The sequence below is a fragment of the Patagioenas fasciata genome, chromosome 5, assembly GCF_037038585.1.
Source record: "Patagioenas fasciata isolate bPatFas1 chromosome 5, bPatFas1.hap1, whole genome shotgun sequence".
Classification (NCBI taxonomy): domain Eukaryota; kingdom Metazoa; phylum Chordata; class Aves; order Columbiformes; family Columbidae; genus Patagioenas; species Patagioenas fasciata.
The window spans coordinates 3,462,924-3,475,049 of NC_092524.1; the positions used below are offsets into that span (position 1 = coordinate 3,462,924).

The 12,126-nt window shown below is 40.9% G+C and overlaps 1 long non-coding RNA gene across 1 annotated transcript in view; it reads right to left on the reverse strand.

Moving 5' to 3' along the window:
* Positions 1-532: 532 nt before the first annotated feature.
* LOC139827983 (uncharacterized) overlaps positions 533-12,126 on the reverse strand; it is a 31,255-nt gene continuing 19,661 nt past the window's right edge. The window contains exons 7-11 of the long non-coding RNA XR_011739131.1: positions 8,489-8,627; positions 6,988-7,125; positions 3,078-3,195; positions 2,838-2,995; positions 533-664 (exon numbers count right to left, since the gene is read on the reverse strand). This is a non-coding gene — a long non-coding RNA (uncharacterized lncRNA). The remainder of the gene's footprint in view (positions 665-2,837; positions 2,996-3,077; positions 3,196-6,987; positions 7,126-8,488; positions 8,628-12,126) is intronic.

Sequence of the window (12,126 nt, forward strand, 5' to 3'; positions counted from 1 at the left end):
AAACATAAAAGCATTGTTTCTAACCATATATTTCTTGAGATATACTCTCGGTTTATCTGTCATTATAGTGAGTGGAGGGTATGCCAAGGCAGCAAATTGTTGGATGACTGACCATATTTCACTGATAAAAACTAAAGAAGTAATTTTTCTGTCAGGCTTATTAATACTTACAGTAATACATATTGCTGTAGTAAATAAACAAGCATCCCACAAAGGACAGTAAATACCATTATTCTCACTTTACATACAAGGAGAAGTCAGGAATCTGCCTTTAGTCAGACAGCAGCCTAATGGCAGAGGTTTTCCCAGTAGGAATATAGCGGATTTTTCCAGATGAGTGCTTACGTGATAGGGCTTACTACCCAGCCACTGTACTCGTTCACTACTCATTAAAAATGAAGTTTTTCAACTACAGGACAATGCTTTTCTATCTAATGGAAAGTCTGAGTCTACACCAGTCTGTTACTGCAGCAGAACCAACTGAATTCTTCCAGTTGCCAAGTGTATTTCCTGAATATTATGCAGCAGCAAGAAACAATTGTCTATTTTCTTGGCAATAGAGCATATTTACTGACCATAGCACCAGTAGCTTTCAGAGCAGGATTTGGGCTGCACTTGGATCTGCAATGGGCTGGATGTTGCTCGTGAACATTTTTCTCATAAACTGCAAAATATAAAGTAACCAGTTTGTATGCTACAATTAGGGCAGGCCTAACCTTAATTCTGTGAGAAATATTCTGTAAGTCTCCACAATTTTAGTGTATTAACAATGTATAAAAAAGAGTGGGTAAACATCTTGCTGATAAGGAGAAATAGGGATGTCATTCTACATATATGAATTGCCATTAAAATGTTTTGTCACTATAGAAAGGGGTGTGATAAATCCAAAACTGTCTCAGACCTTTGGGAGTTTAAAAAAAGATTAAGAAGGAGATATTTGGTTATTGTGGTTTGCTTCTCTACCTCCATCTCACGATCTGAAGTTGTTTGCCGCTCTGTGTTCAGATTCACACATTTATACACAGCAGATCAAACAGAATTTGCAAGGTACGTGTATGCACCATTTTAACAAGTGACCCAGTGTTTTTGCATCCTCACGCTGGCACAATATTACCCGAGCAAGAATCAACTTATATTACACATGCAAATGTGGATTTGTGTGTGCAGAAGATTCTGTTTTATAAATGAAGGTTTAACATTATCTTTAGTTTTACCTCCTGCAGCTAAGACAATTTCCACCAGCTCAGTGCTTGGGATTGAAATTATTCCTTTGCTTCAATACATACATAATAAAATAATTCCAGAATATCACACGCCATTTTTTCTGTTATTCTACCAGAAAAGTTCAAATTAATCGAGTGTGTAATAAATTGCATCACTTAAACGGCAATTAAACTCCATTGAAGGCAGACCAGTGAAAACATCCTGTAATTTTCAAAGCAACATAGTAGAGAAAATAACAAAGTTGGTTTAAAGTTCCAAGAAAAAGTAGATTTATTTTTATTTAGGATTAGCTCTATCTGAATCCTCCAAGACATGATGGAGTTTAGTGCTAATGGTCATTAGATTCATCAGTCATACATATAATTTTTCTTCCATAATGTTCTTTCTTTGTATCTTTTATCTATCTATCTATCTATCTATCTATCTATCTATCTATCTATCTATCTATCTATCTATCATCTATCTATATCACTTCTATATGTGTACAGGCATATATACACGTAGATTTTGTTGAGGAGGGTGAATCAAGAGTGACCCAACTTTCTCCATTTTCATACAAATTTGTTTTTTTTTCCACATAAAGTCATATGAACCATAAACAGAAAAATGTCTCCAACTTGAAAGTTTTGTATTTCTCATCTGTCATCTCATCACCAGTTTTACGAATCTGGTAAGCGAGCTGCTGAAATTTTTATAAATATATATATATGTATATGATCATATTGTGGATACTTTTATATATACTCCTGTTTGTTTATAGTCTTTGATTACAGGAATTGCCACAAATGGCTTGTTTCTTTGTGATTTTGTTGCAAAAAGGTTAAATTTCAGAATTACAAATGGCAGAACAGATCATCAACTGATTTGAGTCATCACTCACCCGGATCAAGAGGACTACAGAGCAGTTCATATGAGCCAAAGTATGGAAGGGTTTGTTTTCAAGCTATGTAGAAAATACGAATGGTCTGATGATGAAACAAATGAGGTCTTAGCTTGAAGTTTTCTACACTCATGCTAAATGCCAACTCCAACTCTGAGCTGGTCCTTTTGGACAGGAGAAGTCAAAAGCATAAGGTTTGCAAGCTGCTGGCAACAGCACTGGGCATGCCTTAACCGTGCTAGCTTTAAAATACCACCTAGAGCTGGGATGAACTCTTTACCTTTCCTTTTTTTGATGCTAAAAAATCTACATCTCCTCCCATCTAAAAAATCTGCTGCCTGCCAAGGCATTGAATCTTGGAAGACACTGAATATTGCCTGGATAATGCTCGGTGTCCTCAGATGCCTTTTTTGTCAATGGCTCTAGATAACTTCCAGCACCAGGCACTCATTCAAAAAAAAGTTAAGCTATTGCAGACTTTTCTTTAGTCCATGTGATGTCAGGCAGTCTAGCAGCACTTAGGATACAGTCCTGTAAAATGTTGACCTTACTCTCTTTTTACTCCAAACTGGGGGTGGGCTATTCTGTATAATCCATAACTTGCATGATTCAATGTAAAGACTAAAAGAAAAAAGTTGTTTGGTTGTTGTTGTTTTCAATAACCAAACAAAATAAATAATATTAACAAATAGTGGGCTGAAACGTGATTTAAATAAAAATACAAAAAACAAACCTGCAGCAGAAAAGTTTGCTTGTAGTGTGCTGGTTTCCTCCCATAGTGCTCATAAGTCATCAGCCCTTGTTTCAAGTGCTTTCCATCTCTGCTAAGCTCATATTAGAATTACTTGCGCCCAAGCTGGTCCAAGCTCATTTCCAGGATTGGGTCCCGTGCTGTGTTGCAGTGAGAGATATTTAGTGGCACTGGCTGCTCATTTTTGCAGCAGAACTGGGGATGGGAAAGGTGGAGCAGCACCTGCATCCGTGCGAGATTCCTCCTTCCTCTGGAGATGTTCCCCTTGAGCTCTAAGGCCTCACTTCGTTCAGGACTTTCCTCATTTAGAATGTTAATATTGAATGGAAAGCTTGCTTCTCTGTGAAGAAACAAACAAAAAGAGCTTTTAAGTGAGGTCTAGCAGACAGAACAGAGATCTGGGGTATTTGCGGTGATGTTATGAAGCCTAACAGCTAACAGTTTTCCACCACACGTGAGAGAAATATGAATGAGGACTGTAATGCACATAAAGTGAAAAAAGGAAGACAATCCTAGTCCCACTTCTACAAAGATCTGAGCACTCTCATACCAAGTCTTTGACTCCTGATTTAATTTTCTGAATTGCCTCGTGATTGCAAGAGCTGGTTGTACTTATCACTCACAGAAGCGCTGATGCTATTTTCTGCATGGTTACCGAATATCTTCACATTAAGGAAACCTGTCTTTTGTGGACACATTCAGAGATATATAATCCGATTCACTGGTGATAGGGTGGAAATTCTATTAGAAGCCAGGGAGATAAAGAGACTTGCAGCACGATCATGAGAAAAAACATGTCCTGATTGTAAGAAATTCTGTAGACATCATCGCATGTGCTCTTTACTATGGAACTCCAAAATGAAACGTCTTCATGAAAGAGATGTTGATAGTGCGGTGTGTTTCGCATTCAGCACCACTTTCATGTAATAGCCTGGTTGTCTCACTATAGGTTAGGAATCCAAGAAGAATCATAAATTTCAGACCATGAAATCTGAAACACCACGAAACTCCAAGTTCAGATAGGGAGTCCGACCACGCAGAGTTGAATGCTGCACTCCATGAGAATTTGTAAAACGTTGATACAAAGGCATTTTGGGTCTATGTAAGGAAAGTGGTTTGTGAGGGAAACTCGTCTGAAATTCAGACTGTTCAGACTTGTGCCTGTCAAAAATGGGAAATGTTTGGGACTATTAAACACTGAAGTTTTACAGATGATCTGCAGAGGGTTACTGAGAACAGATGTTTCTGTAATCATCATAGAGTGGAAGAGTTCTCAGCGCTGAACGTCCCTCAATTCTCTAAGTCCTGCATGGCAAGAAATACGCTGGGTATCTAGAACTACTGGGGTAGTCTACAGGACAGAACATTTAGGAACGCATCGCAGAATCTGGTAGAAAGTTGCTTTCACAGGTAGACATTTTAGTATCTTTTTGTCATAAACGAAGTTATCAAAAAGACAAAAGAAAACGTTATAGACCCAAATAATCACTTCACAACCCCGTTTTCAGACCAGTGAATATGTTCCAGGTGCAAGACCCATCCAAAGCTAAGAAACTAATCTCATCCATAAGCAGCAATGAAGAATACTGATTTCTACTCAGACCATTAGATGAGACCTCCCAGGCCACGGTTACACAGATGCTTCATTCCAGCAGAAACCCACAATGCCAACAAAATGCACAGTCCTGTCACTCCTCCCCGCTGCTCCACAACCTCCCTCCACATCTCTAGTTGCTCATTCACCTGTTAATTACCAGCTGATGAGCGTAAACTGGTGCTCTCCCTGAAAACGATTCGTGTCCATGGCTGGTTCTGTGCCCTGTCCTGGTCCCTGCAGGACCGTCCCTGAGAGCAGCAGGAATGAATGTCCTCGGACAGGGATGCTGGGGCTGCCGCTTTCAGCAACAGCTTTGGCTGGCGTAACGCTTCAGTGGTTATTTCGCTATACCCTCATTCACTAGGTGTTTGTCTCACTGTGTTGGGCATGGCTAAATTTTGCTGTCCGAAAGGATTTGATATTTAACTGCATCTTTCTCCCAGCATCTTCTGTTTCACAGCAGTACCAAGCATCACTATGATAATGCGCTAGATTAAAGTTACATCCTTCTAGCTTTTTTTTTTTTAAATTCTACTCCTCCCATTCAGAAATCTCACTCTTGTAGCCTCCAGAGAAAAACCCACAGGGGAGAGCTCATTTTTCCTTCATCAGGAAACTTCAATGTCCTTCCCGTGCTCTCCCATGGCGCATCGGCCTTTACTCTCTTGCCCGAGCTCTTGAAAGGCCGCCGGTCACCCTGGAAGAGCTTTCCCACATGCTGTATCGCCAGGGGACCGCCTGACCGTGGTCAGTGGTTTCTGTGTGTGGACACGTAGGCGGAAAGGGACAGAGGGGCCGCGCTCGAGGAGAGCAGAACAACGGCAGGAGGGAGACCTGGAGCAGAACTGGGATTTGTGGGTGAGGAGCTGCTGGCCTGCCAGGATACGGGGGTCTGTGCAGACAAGTATCAATAAAGGCTTTAAAAATAGAGAAAGTAACGGCTTCTCAAATTGCAGCCCTCGGTTTGCAGGAGGTTTTGTCTGTCCCAGAGTTGTGCATGTGAAGTTTGTTGTCTGTCCACATCTGCTGCGCTTGCTTGGCAAATACATAGCGATGGGATACCTGACCTGGGAAATTATTTGTGCAAAACCTTCAGGCTATTTCTCACCTGCACCATGTTAATATTAATAGCACTGCTTTTAAAAACAAGCTGCTCTTGTGGTTTTGGCTCCCCCCTGCTTTGTTTCTCACAAATAAATCTGGGCTGCGGAGATATGACAGAATATAATGAGCAATCCCCAACCTGAAATTCAGAGACGGCCTCTCCCATAGGTGAGTTTGAATTGATGGTTGGGAAGTTGTGAAATTCTGTGTTCCTGCTGCTGACAGTCTGCCCTCCCAAGCAGCGGCACATGGGGCAAAACCCAGTCTCACTAGAAGCATCGCATCACCGTAGACTGCAAGGCTCAGGTTTCCACGATCCTTAACTAATTGAAAAATAAAGCAGGCTTGCAGTTTGGGATTTTTGTTTTGTTCTCTGTGTGTGTGCATGTGTGTTTGTGCCAGCTGTATCCAAACGACGGCTGGCAATACTTCCTGATTTTGTAACTGAGATAATATCTCGTAATGTAATACTTTTCCATCCCTAGGCATCGACAGGAGTTGGTTCTTAACTGCCGTACAAGTTCAGACCTAAACAAGAACCCCCGGAGTGCAGCCCCATGGTACCTGCAGCACTGGGTGCTCTGATGGATCTGATCTGTTAAGCTGTTGAAGAACAACCTTTAGTGCCCATCTCCCACCGAGGTCAACAGAGACCAGAAAAACAGCATCCTTTAGAGGTACAAAGTATCTCAAAAGATCCAGTTCCTTGGTTGATCCAGGTTCAAATCAAAGCTATTGGTATTGTCTTTAAGTCAATACCTTGGGCCCTCGGTCACAAGAGGTTAGATAAGATTAAAGAACTATGCTTTTTTTTTTAATCTATTGAATATTAAAAATGGCCACTTCTGGCTTTTCATTCACACCATCTGTTGCTAGCAGGTTGTATTGGCAGTTTCAGGACAGATTAATAATTGTTCCTGATTTTGGCACACTGAGAGGTTAAAAAGAAATCTTTAGCCACCCAGAAGTGTCCCCAGCCATTGATTTCTCTAGGATATCTTGGCAACTTGAAAAGAAAATAGATGGCATGAGCCTTCCTAGAATTATTTCTCCCAGCCGCATGTGATATAAATAAAACAAACCTCAAGAATCTGGCTTAGAATATGGAATAACATTATGCTACAGTCACTTCTGCTGTGTTTACCACAGCAAATGTTGAATTACAGGCGTCACCGTACATAATATCTAAATATTTCAAAGATACTCAAAGCTCTCAACACTCTTGTTTCTTTCCCATGTTCACGACAATTTGCCAGGAACATTTTAGAACAGAGCGCTCATTTTACAGCAACCTCTTTGTGTCAAGAAATGTGTACGCACTACACAGCTGTATCAGATGTAGCATAACCCTCCGCTATAGCATCCTTACTGTGTTCTGGGGTGCAAAAGGATTAAGATATCCTGGGACTAACGCCCAAAGGTTTCGCTTACCCAGGAGATCTGCGGTTTAGAGGCAGTGCTGTCAGGTCCCACGAGGCTGAGTCGCTGTCTCGATTCCCAGCAGTCACAACTGTCCGTAGGGTGTTCCTCCTGCTGAGCCTTGGGGCAGCCCTGCCCAAGCCATACAGCCTGAAGAAGCAGAAATTTAACATGTGTCAGGCTAATACGACCCTGATAAGTCTCTCTGCTTTGAAAATAAGCTGTCTAAGGAAAAGTCCAACGCAAGGAGGGAACGCAAATTGATGGAGAATCAAGAAGGAAGTATAAGAATGGAGATAACCACAAAACCACTCAGTGAAAAAAGATCAAAGATTACCTCTTTTGATCAAGATATTTGATGTACAAATAACAAACAAAGGACAGACTAAAATAAAGAAAAATAGCTAGGTAAAATTGATATGAATGTTAGGAAAAAAGTTTCTTTAAGCACCAATGACTTTTCACAGGGTTTTGAAGTGCCCATAGGAATCGGACCTTTGGACAGGATGTTGATTTTTTGAACAAGTTCTTTCTGCAGTTATTTATTCCTCTCATAACGTTTTGTCTTTCTGGCTGCTAGAACCAAACTTTTCAAGATAGTATCTGGCAAATAAATGTATAATGCCTAACACATCTAAAAATCTGGTAACTACAATGTGCCCAACTGGAAGTTGAGCTCTTCTGGCCAGCTAGTTTGTCACAAAGTGCAATCACCCATAGGACAGTGGGTAATAATTCTGTATTTGAGAGCATCTGTGGGAGGGTATTGTGGCAGGGAGGAGGAAGAGTTTAATCACACAACATTGAGACCAATTTAGATGTGGGGGAAACTCTGACCCAGCCAAATCCTTCCAGCCTTCTCGCAAACCCTGGGTGTTGCTGGAGCCTCCTGCCCGTCCCAGACTTTCCCCAGTGTGGAAAAAGTAACTGGGGGAGCTGGACCATACCAGCAGCTGAGGCCAGCAAATGGCTGCGAGTATTGCTGGCAGTGCACTTGAGAGTATTACATTCCCAGTTGCTGTCGAATGGAAATACAAATTGTAGGGGTTAATGAAGAGCGAGGGAGGAACAAGGCATGAGGGTGGGTGCTAGCAGGAATTAAGTAGTTAGATCAGGTCCTTATTTTGTTGAAGGGAGGGAGCAGAAGTCAGAAGACAGAGCACCTTCTTCAGAGTGAAAAGAGGATTTTCATGTAGATCTTCCTCTGTCTGTATTTCCTGAGGAGTTTATGTGATGCTTCTGAATCTATGGGTTGATGGGCCAGGATTCCTCCAGAAAACAAGACATTTGTTCAGTCCTGCAACTACTTTGAGCTGTTATTTTTGATTTGTGGTTATTTGACAGTTTCATTTGAGGGTCAAAGAGCCTCCTAAATACACATAAATGACCTTCATAATGTTTTGGAGATGTGGGTATGATCAACCTCATTTTAATGAATGGCTACCTAACTCATCCAGAGCCGCAGCATGACTCGGTACCAAGGCAAGGAAAGAATCCGGGAATCCCAACTCACCACCGTGTGCTCTCCCCACCATCAGACACCCTGCAGCCTCATGGCCTCGTGCCTGGGACGGAGCAGACGACGGATGTTTTTTCTCCCTGGAAGCCAGTCAGTAGCAACGTCCACTGACAGCGTGCATGATCGGATCACTCTGTGGTCAAAATAGGAAACATTATTCATTCTTCTTGTGGGACTGCAGCAAATCTCTGCACGAAAACTACTGTCAGCTAGGGAGACAGGGAAAAAAAATAAGCATGCTTTGAATAAAGCTAAATTATTTAATTAAACATTAGACTGACTCTTCCCAAAGCCGGTAGCCAAAACACCACAAGCATATGCAAAAGATGGATGTTTGTGGATGGACCTACACAACCTTTTTCACATCCTTTTATATAACATTAGTACAGGCTTAGACAAAAAGTAGTCTTGTTCTTTTCAAGCCAGCATGAAGTCCAGCCAGGAAGCATTAGTCATCAGAGATTTTTGGTAGTTGTAGTTTGGAACCCCAACTGGAGTGTTTGCTTTGTACAGTGCTAATAAAAGCTAAAAAATCTAAATCAAGAATTGGCCACTATCGCGGTCAAATCGTATTTCTTTTTAAACAGCTTTTGACTAAACCATCGCTATTAGAAGAGATTTTCCCTTTTACGCCCTCATAACACAAGACAAATGCAAAAGAAACAACCCTTCCCTCTTCCCCAAGGAACTGTAACAACATTTTTTCAGTAACATTCTGCAGGATTTCATATTAAAATATAGTCTGAATTGTGTTTTAATGGGGAAAAAATAAATTATTATTTTTGTAACCAAAACAGAACAGATGTAAAATCTTTCTCAGAAGATTTTTACCCTCTAGAATAAGACTGAATATTGTTTATGGGTTAGTCTGAAAAACATTTTAAAATTTTATGAAACAATACATGGCTTTCTTCAGTTATTGGCCATTCACAATGGTACATCCATCCTGTACATTTCTGTGTTCCGGTCACTTTGGCAATTGCTATTTTTGGCCAAATAAACAATGTTTTTGCACACAAATATGATTTGCCTCTACAATCAAGATGATTTTCTGTAAAGCATTTAAGCAGTAAGTACAAATGATTATGTGTACTTTGAATTCCTGAACTGAATTATGGAAAACTCTTAACATCATAATGTGCTGTTATTAAGTGCTGTGCAGCTACAGTTTCTATAAAAATGAAGGAGAAATCTGAGGTAGTGAAATAACTCTTCAGCTGGTGAAAATCAGCACAGCCCTACAGAGCTGAAGAGGGCTACATTGACTTAAAAAAACTGAGATTTTTATATGGCCTGTAGTTTATTCACTATTCCGAATGAACTGTGGCATAGGGTGGTGAAGTAACATGATTTGCCCTCAAATCCATATTCTTAAGATTCTCTTTAAGGTCTTCTTCTCAAGCATGAGGTGTAGCATGGAAAACAGGGCTGGTGGCTGAGGGGTGCAACAGAGGAGGGAGATGTGAATCAGAAGTCTAATCCGTGCTGCCTTCTCTCTTGTTAATAGAATTGTGCAGCTAGATTGTCATCTGCCACCCCAAAAAAAACTGTGTGGGGTCAAAACTAATTTGGTAGAAGATCACGTGGATTTAACATGGGTTAGTTGCCTGGCTCAGTTCATTCCTTTGCTGGCAAATGTTTAGAGGTGAGGTGGTGGCACCTGGGGCAGCTTGTCCTGGTGGTAACACCAGGAATACTGACTTAAAGAGTTTGCAAAAGTTATACCTGAGGAAGAGGAAATCTGAAGTCCTCTCGTCAAATTCTCTTGCTTGTCAATACTCAGGATAAAATGGAATGGAGTATGCTGGCAGCCTAAGAAAGCGTGACTTAAGAGCTTTCCCGATCTACTCCTTGCTCCCTAGATTATTCATTTAACACATCAGGAAGCATAGTAATCCCTGGAGACACTCAAGGCCAGGCTGGATGGGGCATTGAACAACCTGATCTAGTTCAATGTGTCCCTGCAGGGGAAATGGACTAAATGAGCTTTGGAGGTCCCTTCCAAGCCAAACCATTCTATGATTCTAGGATAAGAAGATGTGTTTGTGAGACGAGGGCTTAAGCATCACAAAGTAAGACCAACCTCTGAGAAGCGAGACTTCAGAGGAGGTCAATTTAATACAGTTCATAACAGGTACGTTATTCCCAGCTCTGTAAGTTTCTCTTTCAAATATTAATTTGCTTAAAGAGTAAAATTATTTTAATCACGAATGCGCCCTTCTTCTGGCATGTTGCCTCTATTTTGTTCAGCATTTTGAGGAGTTTCATAACAGTGCTCTTACATCATTGCACCCTGACACAATGTCAACCATTGTGAGATAAAGCATGTTTTTCACATTTGCATAAGTGTGTAGCTTTCCTGTCTATCAGCCAACATTTTCCTTTTTCAATTATGAATATTTCAAATCATGCACGTTCTTCTGGACTATGATAAGGGCATTTTAGGGAAAACAATGCTGCTTCGAAGTGACACCGGACCAGGGTGGTTGTATGTTACCTATCCATAAATTACGATCAGTTCTATGTCAGAAAGTGGTACAAAGCAGAGGGCACATGAGAGGTATGATAATTCCAACACCGTTTCCCACTCCACGGTCGGTCATCTCCACTGCACGTGGCATCTGGACAGCTTCAATTAGACACCAGAATGTTCCAGGAAATTGATAAGCATCCTTATGGACACCAATTGAAGAAGTGTGATAGCAATGATCCAGATTAAAAAAGAAGAGATAGTAGTTATTTATATGATTGACATTCTGCTTCAGTGTTTTCACACAAAGACTCCTCTCTCTGCCTGACGTGCAGGCGCTGCATTCCCAACGCATTCTTGCAGCCTACACCACATCGCCGAACAATAGCGAGCCTTCTTTCATTTTCCTGCCTAGTTTCTGTGAACAGCACTCTGTTGACAACCAAGTCTGTTCTCACTCCTGAAGAATTCAAAAAATTGAACGATATAAGGACAGCCTGTGACTTTCAGGAGGCATCTTAAAACATCCTATTTTTAAAATTGTGGTTTGGTGCTTCTTTTTCTGTTTTGTTTCTGTTTCAGAGGAAACCTACAAAAATGTAGTTACCCTGCAAATCTGTCCTCAGACCAGAGAGCTGCTCTGAATGCGGCACCACTAATAGCACTAAAATGCAAATACATGGATGACTTTCTCTCTTTGACCATTCCAGAACAGCCCTTCCCCTCTAAACTTTAATGTTAATCATGAGTGCCAAACTGACAACTCCTGCACAACTGAAATCTTTTGCACAAGAAAAATATATGCATGGACATTGGTTTGTTTGCCTTGCCAACCAGTCCCAAGCATAAAATGGACAGGCCACATGTAAGATTAAGAAAGTCCAGCCTTCTTAATACTCATCTCAACTCCCTCTGTTTTTCCCAAAGAATAATGAGTTTCAGTCAGATGACAAGGACTTTATGAGCAATATGGACATATTTTGCTGAATTTCACGCTTATCTTTCTGTTGTTGGTGGCCTTGATTTTGAGTATATGTGCATGTGCACACGTGCTATTTCCAGCTATTCAAGAAGCCTGATGAACTTGGAGCACCGTGTCTTAACATCACTTATACAAAATTTCAGCATTGTCTGCATCTTACTTGAGGACCTTACGTACAAG